The 9,305-nt window shown below is 33.0% G+C and overlaps 1 long non-coding RNA gene across 3 annotated transcripts; it reads right to left on the reverse strand.

The window, feature by feature from the left end:
• Positions 1 to 596: 596 nt before the first annotated feature.
• LOC131636489 (uncharacterized) lies at positions 597 to 1,955 on the reverse strand. Of its 3 annotated transcripts, none has more exons than XR_009294106.1 (5): positions 1,706 to 1,955; positions 1,523 to 1,600; positions 1,203 to 1,435; positions 1,038 to 1,083; positions 597 to 912 (listed from the first exon to the last, which is right to left on the reverse strand). It is a non-coding gene; the product is annotated as an uncharacterized LOC131636489 (long non-coding RNA). The 3 variants fall into 3 exon arrangements; XR_009294105.1 differs by having other exon boundaries at positions 598 to 912; positions 1,038 to 1,118; XR_009294104.1 differs by having other exon boundaries at positions 601 to 912; positions 1,038 to 1,435.
• Between the last annotated feature and the right edge of the window lie 7,350 nt (positions 1,956 to 9,305).

Here is a 9,305-nt window from a genome sequence, read left to right on the forward strand (position 1 = left end):
CTCCTTTCATACAAGGGGCAGCTGACCTTGGTAACAGACTGACATCAGTTGTTCCTGAATCACGTAGCAACTCATTGGCATTAGGATACACTGAATCACTATATCCTACCATTGCACCCGATTTTGAAATTGAAGTAGGAAGACTCTCCGACCTCCGTGACACTTTTGTCATCGTCCATTATATCCACAGTTCCATGTCTATCATTCATAGCTTTTGAGGGGCATCCGATGTGGCTACCATCGTGTGATATGGTCATACCGGGAATGAACCAATTCTACTTGCACATACCACTTTAAGCTTTCAGGATATTCTCCAAAGTTTGGTTCATATATCCTCCACCTACTGATCGAGCAGGTAATGTTGGCTCGTTTGGCACTGTTGCCCTGAAATGGTTCTTTGAGGGGGTAATGCTGATGCAGAATATCTCTTGGAAATTATTCAACACACCTTTTTTATACGGGTTTTCCCGACGATCATATCGATATATGAAGTTCTCATAAGTAGTCTGCCAGAACAATAAAACATACATGAATCAAACGAGTTGTATATTTAAAGCTTGTGGATTTAAAAGAATAAAATTTACCTAATTTGTACTTATCAGATGTTAAGAAAAGAAGAACCAAGTCCTGAAAATGCAGTAGCATCAGCATTCAGTTGGATATTTTGCTATGATTTGGACATAACATCTATGTCTTTGTTCATATTCTTCCAAGGAAAACTCTGAGCAAGAGCTTGAATGCCTTTTTCAAGATTACCACTGTTCTCTAAGACGACCATCTGGGAATGATGGAGCAAGGACCTTTTCATTATTCTGTCTTGCGTCTTGAACTCGTGTAATTGTCTTTTTCTTTTCATATGGAATAAACAAACCTAAATTTGGTCCCAAGCACTCTAAGAAATGTGGCAAATTCCTGCAGAGACATACAATGGTTTTAGAATATAGTCATTACAAGCATACAACTTTGGAAAATATAAAAGCTTATGAAAAAGATTTGAGTTCATGAAGCATTTCCATAAAAAAAAAGTCAAAACACACCTGCAGATGTTCTAATTCGGTTTGCGCCGAGGCTCAGTCATGGACGCTTCAAAGTCAATATAGAAAAGGTAATCAAAGTACCTAACTCAATGTCGAATAAAAAAAATATACTATTTCAATGCTTGCATCTTAGAAACACAATGTAATGTTAAAAACATAACTCACTTGGCAATGCCAGTGTTGGAATCATCGACAACTCTTAGTGGATGATTTCTTTGAGGACGACTTTCAATATGATTCCGTAGCACATATTGTTAATAGTCTTTTAATCATCATCTATTGAGTTAGACTAACAAACTGAGATATACCTTGGATAAATTTATGTCCCTCGATGCAAATATGGCCAAAACCTTAAACAGAACCCCAAGACCTTGATCCAGTGTAAACACAATGCTTGTCTGAAAAATAATGAATGAGAACGATATTGGTTCGAGGGAATCTACAACTGTGAATGTATATAGTCAAGGGTTAAAATGAGTTGTCACCTTAAAAGGCTTATTGGCTGTTGGAATTATTGGATCCCTTACAAGCACAAGATAACGACTGATGATTTCTGAATCGTCCTGGAAAAGACATCGAAAAAGTTATTACGTCTTATTACTTACCTTTCATATGCATTCTTGTTAACAATCAATTGAAGATTCTGAGAAAATGAAAATGATTGGTACCTGGATACTTTCTGCAAGTACATTAAGCCCGTAGATTTCGGCCGCTCGAACGCTTCCTCCGACGGCGGAGACAAATCGACATCAGAGAAGCTTTCCGCCGGCAAATCTCCGTATAAGATGTTGGAGGTTTCCTCGTTGTATAGAGATATCATCGAGGAAGAAGTTGGAGTAGGAGAGCGACATCGCAGTGGAGGAATTTAGGGATTTAGGGTTTCAAATTGATTTCTTCGATTGGGAAGTTGGGAGAAAGAACAAGATGAACGAATTTGAAGAAAAAAAATATAATTTGTGTTTAAAATAAATTATCCTCTAATAAAATAAAAGTTAATTTTAATTTGTAAGATATTACTAAATGAATGGGGACTTATATGCAATAATCAAAAGTTTTTTTTAAAAATGGGTCCCACAGTAAAATTATTTTTACCATAGAGCTGATGTGGCTTAAATTAACTTAGAATTAATTAGGGTTGATTAGGGCTTTAATTCTATTGGTCAATTGCAGTGACTTCACCACTGAAGTCAAATTGGCGAATGCACCGTAGAATCTCCCTAAAAATATACATAAATAATAAAGTTAAGAAGACAAGTTATTTTAGAATAAAATATTTTTGTGAATAAGTAGCTTATTATTGAACGGTGGGAGCAATGTTTTAAAAAAGAGTCGCGGTCGTGTCACGGTCACATTAAGATTTTTAAGATTTCGGTCGGTACAGGTGTATTGTGGTCGTCGCGGTGTGAATTAATGACAATTTATTCTTTAATATAGAAACCAGTAATAACGATATCGGCAACTACCAAAACTGTTTTGTCGTAGTCGTATTTACTGTCGCAGTCCGTTTTTTAAAACACTTGTGGGAGTAACAATTTTAAGAGATCGTTTTGTAACATACAAAAAAATTCTGGGATGAGTTTGAGTGAGATAATTGAGTGTTTCAGTATAACATGTTGTCGTTTGAATGAATCCAATTTCAATAATATAGTAAACTTAAAACTTTTTAGAATGAGCTTTCTTGCTTAGTATTTTTTATTAAAAAAAAAATTGGATAAGTAGTCCTTTGTATAATAGAAAATAAGTATAAGATGAGGAGACTGACCAAAAATTCAAGAGTTAACAACTCTAAAGTAACTGTTATATTTTTATTAAATTTCATACTTACATAGATGTGTATACCATTATTGAACGGTGGGAGCAATGTTTTAAAAGAAAAAAGTGCGGTCGTGTTACAGTCACATAAAGGTATTTATAATTTCGGTCGTTATAAGTATATTGTGGTCTCGCAGTATGAATTAATGACAATTTATTCTTCAATATAAAAAACAGTGATAACAGTGGTATCGGCAACTATCAAAATTGTTTTGTCGCGGCTGTATTTATGGCCGCGGACCGTTTTTTAAAACCTGGGTGGGAATAACATACAAAAAATTCTGGGATGAGTTTGAGTGAGATAATTGAGTATTTCAGTATAACATGTTGTCCTTTGAATGAATCCAAATTCAATAATATATATAATAAACTTAAAACTCTTTAGAATGGGCTTTCTTGCTTATTATTTTTTATTTAAAAAAAAAAAGTGGATAAGTAGTCCTTTGTATAAATAGAAAATAAGTATAAGATGAGGAGACTGACCAAAATTTCAATAGTTAACAACTCTAAAGTAACTGTTATATTTTTATTAAATTTCATACTTACATAGATGTGTATATCATTATATCAAGTGTACTTTATTAAATATACATACATTTTAACTAATTTAAGCCTAGTATCTACCGAGCTTTTTAGATATTAGACTTAAATTAACTTTTTAGATATTAGCCTTAAATTAGTTAGGATGAATGCATATTATAGATGTGGATGACCAACTTGCTGTCATATATGAAGGTGTCCATCATAGTTCTTAAGTTGGTTAAATTGAAATTGAGAATGTGAAGGTGGTTTGATTGGATTATGCCACACTAATTATTCAACTAAAATTTAATCTTGTCACCATTGCCTATGAGCCACACATAATTACTTTTGAAGTCAGATAAGCAACTCGTCATGCCACTCTAAATAAAGGATGAAATATGGTGTCTACTATGACCTCATGGTCTATAAACTCTAACTCTAAGGATAAGGGTCCAATTATCATGGGAATTGGCCATGTTCCAACATTGGAGAAGGATCGAGGTCTCATTAATGGAAACGAAAGGCCTCATCCCTAAACCACCATATGCCAAATCTAGAAAACATTCCTTCAAGAAATTTGTCACTAATTTCCTTTTGAAAGTGTCACCACACCATATAAAGTTTCTACACCATTTTTCATTTTCTTTAGGAGGTATATATGCCAAGAATAAACAATTAAGGTGTGCATCAACATACTTTGAATAGCTGTCGTGACTAGTAAGATTCTCCCAACAATATAAAAGAGGGATGCTTTCCAAATAACCAATTTTACTCCTATTATATTTGGGATAGGTTGGAAATGAATGGATTTTGGCCCGCCTTTGAATATGGGGAATCCTAGGTAAAGAAAAGATAGATGACCAATGCAAAATACCATTCTACTGGCTATTAGAGTGTGTCTATGAGGAGTCATGGGACTATCTTAGATGATGGAATTGGAAGGGTTGATATGTTGGCAAGAACAAACAACATATCTCTTGAAAAGATTTCTAATAGACATCATGGATGCCATGTTCTCTTTGGAAAATTATCACGATATTATCAGTATAAAGGGTGTGTGAAGGCACATTTTGGTTTCTATAGGCATTAATAAAGCTAATATTTTAGACTAATACTAGCATGGATATGTGATCAGTGCATTTTGATGCACATTCCTCTACGGTTGTACTTATACATTTCCATGGTTTGCTTGTCTTATTTTTGTATTTTATAATGTTTTTATATTTTAATTTATTTTTATTGTTATTTGATTTTCGTATTTAATTTTCAGCTTTAACAGTCTGCACGGAAACGATCATATCTAGAGTTCCAGGAGTCCGATTGAGGCGTTCTAAAAATCGCCGGAAAGCTAAGAGAAAGAGCTACAATTCATATGTTGGAGCCGAAGTCAGAATCGGAATGTAGAAGGGCCAGAAAATTCGTTGAAGTTGCAGCACTAGTTTTAGTTAAGTTTCAGGTCATTTAGTTTTGGGCCTGGGTCGTATGTTTGACCCAGTTAGATTGTAAAACGGGTTGCACTCTTTCCCCTTAGGGTAGCAGCCGCGGTACTGTTCACCAGGGATCACCATTTCACATTTTTGGAAGAGCTTGTACGTTTGATCATGAAGAACTAATTCCTAGAGGTTAATCTGGTGTAAACGGTTTCCGCCGATACTTTGAGGTTCTTATTTTTTCCAATTAATTCCTTTCAATTCTAATCTTTGATATGTTGTTTGCTTAATTCGATATTATCCAAGGTTAGATTGATTTATTTCGATGGTTGCATGTTCCTATACTTTAATCGCGTTTGCTTAATTCGCGTATGTTTGTCGTGTTTGCTTAATTCACGATTGCTATATATAATCCGTTTGCTTAATTCGGGAATTAGGAACATACATCACATAATTTCAATTGCGCTTGTATAATTGTTTTTATAATCGAAAAGGGAATAGAATCCGCTTGTGAGTTGGAAATTATTTGGATCGATGATAAGTTAGGAAGCCAAAACAGTAGATTAATCATTTCAGCTTATTTTGATAATCACTTATTTTCACTATTTTGTTTAATCGAAATCTAAAACAAACCCCCCCTAAATCGATTTACCTTTGGTTAATAATCAACGAGAATCCTTGTGAGAACGATATTCGAGTTGTCGTTACCGCTAAACTACCATTTTACAAAATACTCGTTTTTGATCCGTGCGCGACAGCGGATCAAATTTAGAGAATCATTTATTTGTTTTGTTTTCTTTCAATTTTTTTTGTTTTTAATTTAATTTCAACCAATAAAAAATGCATCTTCTTGAAAGTTTTAGGCTATAGACTGATTTGAGTCGAGTTTGCGGAGACGTGGGAAAAATTCACAAGATCGGTATCGTTCTAACACCATAAGTCTCCTGCATATAGAAATCGATTTGAATTTTTTATTATGTTTTAGCCTTAAATTCTCATTCTCTGACAGCTCTTGAGTAGTTTATTTCAGCAGTCGGCACCATCTCTCACACACTTTACGCAGGAAGCCGATGAATATAAGTGAATGTTCCGAAAAGAAAAGAAAAAAAGAGAAAAGAAAAAGGTAATACACCTTCTAAGTTTGGTGATCCTCACCCGGTCACTTAACCCAACGGTTGTGTAATCTTCAAAAAAAAAGTTTTCAAAACTCTTTGTTAGTTGGTTCAGCGGTTTCTGGTGCTGAACTTGGTAGGGAGGATTACGGTCCGATCCCCCGCAACTACGTCTGAGTAAGCAAAGGGTTATGCCACGCAAGTACCGGAACCCCGTGCAAAAGGATCAGAGTCACTAACCTGTCGTCCTGCAATAAGTGTGTGGAGATAACGGGCTTAATGTGATTGCGCCTGAATGAAAAAGAGCAAAAAGGATGAGTAAGTTAGGCTATGGTATAATAATATGATTTGAATTGGTTTGTGTATTTAGGAGGCTTATGTCTGCATATCTGTGGTTAGTGTTCTTACGATGTCCTTAGTGTGCAAGATTAGTACCTGTCGATGCAAACTTACCCGAAGAAGATTGGTAGCCTAGGATGAGTAACTGTTGATGTATTTCTGCTTTCTTTGTTTTGTTTTTCATTTTGCTCGGAGTACAAAAGTTCAAGTGTGGGGGAATTTGATCAGTGCATTTTGATGCACATTCCTCTACGGTTGTACTTATACATTTCCATGGTTTGCTTGTCTTATTTTTTAATTTATTTTTATTGTTATTTGATTTTCGTATTTAATTTTCAGCTTTAACAGTCTGCACGGAAACGATCATATCTAGAGTTCCAGGAGTCCGATTGAGGCGTTCTAAAAATCGCCGGAAAGCTAAGAGAAAGAGCTACAATTCATATGTTGGAGCCGAAGTCAGAATCGGAATGTAGAAGGGCCAGAAAATTCGTTGAAGTTGCAGCACTAGTTTTAGTTAAGTTTCGGGTCATTTAGTTTTGGGCCTGGGTCGTATGTTTGACCCAGTTAGATTGTAAAACGGGTTGCACTCTTTCCCCTTAGGGTAGCAGCCGCGGTACTGTTCACCAGGGATCACCATTTCACATTTTTGGAAGAGCTTGTACGTTCGATCATGAAGAACTAATTCCTAGAGGTTAATCTGGTGTAAACGGTTTCCGCCGATACTTTGAGGTTCTTATTTTTTCCAATTAATCTATTTCCTTTCAATTCTAATCTTTGATATGTTGTTTGCTTAATTCGATATTATCCAAGGTTAGATTGATTTATTTCGATGGTTGCATGTTCCTATACTTTAATCGCGTTTGCTTAATTCGCGTATGTTTGTCGTGTTTGCTTAATTCACGATTGCTATATATAATCTGTTTGCTTAATTCGGGAATTAGGAACATACATCACATAATTTCAATTGCGCTTGTATAATTGTTTTTAGGGTTAAATACTATTTACCCCCCTGCCAAATTAGCGAGATTCGGTTTTCCCCGTTATTAAAAAAAATTTAGCCTTTGCCCCTTAGAAAACAAGATTCTGTTTTTGGACACCCCCTATCACCTGTTTGGCTGGCTGTGCTGGGAGAATCTTGCTGACTGGGCGCCATAATCCTTGTTTGGCTGACTGTGCATATGACGTGGCAGCTGGCTTTGAGAAGCTTGGAAAATTTTTTTAATTAACGTTTTTATTTAGTTTTTTAATTAATCTTTTCAATATTAACGTTTTTATTTAGTTTTTAATAAATTTTTTTAATTAACGTTTTTATAATAATTTTCATAAACATTTTTATTCAGTTTTTTTAATAATTTTTTTTAATTAACGTTTTTATTTAGTTTTTAACATTTAACAAATATTAATATTATTTTATAATAACTTAAAATTATTAAAAAAAAACGTTTATATAAATTAAAAAACTGAATAAAAATGTTTATGGAAATTATTTTAAAAAATATTTATTTAAATTATTAAATATTACATTTATATAATTATAAAAAAAACGTTAATTAAAAAAAATTATTAAAAAAACTGAATAAAAATGTTTATGAAAATTATTAAAAAATTGTTTATATAAATTATTAAATATTCATTTATTTAATTATTAAAAAAAACGTTAATTAAAAAAACTTATTAAAATGTTTTGAATAAAAATGTTTATGAAAATTATTAAAAAAATGTTTATATAAATTATTAAATATTACATTTATATAATTTAAAAAAACGTTAATTAAAAAAAATTATTAAAAAAACTGAATAAAAATGTTTATGAAAATTATTAAAAAAATGTTTATATAAATTATTAAATATTACATTTATTTAATTTAAAAAAACGTTAATTAAAAAAAATTATTAAAAAAACTGAATAAAAATGTTTATGAAAATTATTAAAAAAATGTTTATATAAATTATATATATTACATTTATATAGAACGTTAATATGCACAGCAATAGTAAATATTACATTTATATGAATGTTAATATGCACAGCAATTATATGAATGTTAATATTACATTTATGCACAGCAATTAAAAAAACGTTAATATGCACAGCAATAGTAAATATTACATTTATATGAATGTTAAGCTTGCAGCAATTATATAGAACTACTTGGCAACTATAATCAACATAACATGCATGGTTTGGTGGTAAACTTGCAGCAATGTATCATTAGTAACCTGGGTTTGAATCCTAGGTTTTGCAACTTATTAATTTGCATTTTTCCAAGCATCTCAAAGCCAGCTGCCACGTCATATGCACAGTCAGCCAAACAAGGATTATGGCGCCCGGTCAGCAAGATTCTCCCAGCACAGCCAGCCAAACAGGTGATAGGAGGTGTCCAAAAACAGAATCTTGTTTTCTAAGGGGCAAAGGCTAAAATTTTTTTTAATAAGGGGGAAAACCGAATCTCGCTAATTTGGCAGGGGGGTAAATAGTATTTAACCCTTGTTTTTATAATCGAAAAGGGAATAGAATCCGCTTGTGAGTTGGAAATTATTTGAATCGATGATAAGTTAGGAAGCCAAAACAGTAGATTAATCATTTCAGCTTATTTTGATAATCACTTATTTTCACTATTTTGTTTAATCGAAATCTAAAACAAACCCCCCCTAAATCGATTTACCTTTGGTTAATAATCAACGAGAATCCTTGTGAGAACGATATTCGAGTTGTCGTTACCGCTAAACTACCATTTTACAAAATACTCGTTTTTGATCCGTGCGCGACAGCGGATCAAATTTAGAGAATCATTTATTTGTTTTGTTTTCTTTCAATTTTTTTTGTTTTTGTTTTAATTTCAACCAATAAAAAATGCATCTTCTTGAAAGTTTTAGGCTATAGACTGATTTGAGTCGAGTTTGCGGAGACGTGGGAAAAATTCACAAGATCGGTATCGTTCTAACACCATAAGTCTCCTGCATATAGAAATCGATTTGAATTTTTTATTATGTTTTAGCCTTAAATTCTCATTCTCTGACAGCTCTTGAGTAGTTTATTTCAGCAGTCGGCA

This window comes from Vicia villosa, unplaced genomic scaffold (genome assembly GCF_029867415.1).
Source record: "Vicia villosa cultivar HV-30 ecotype Madison, WI unplaced genomic scaffold, Vvil1.0 ctg.001758F_1_1, whole genome shotgun sequence".
NCBI classification, from domain to species: Eukaryota; Viridiplantae; Streptophyta; class Magnoliopsida; order Fabales; family Fabaceae; genus Vicia; species Vicia villosa.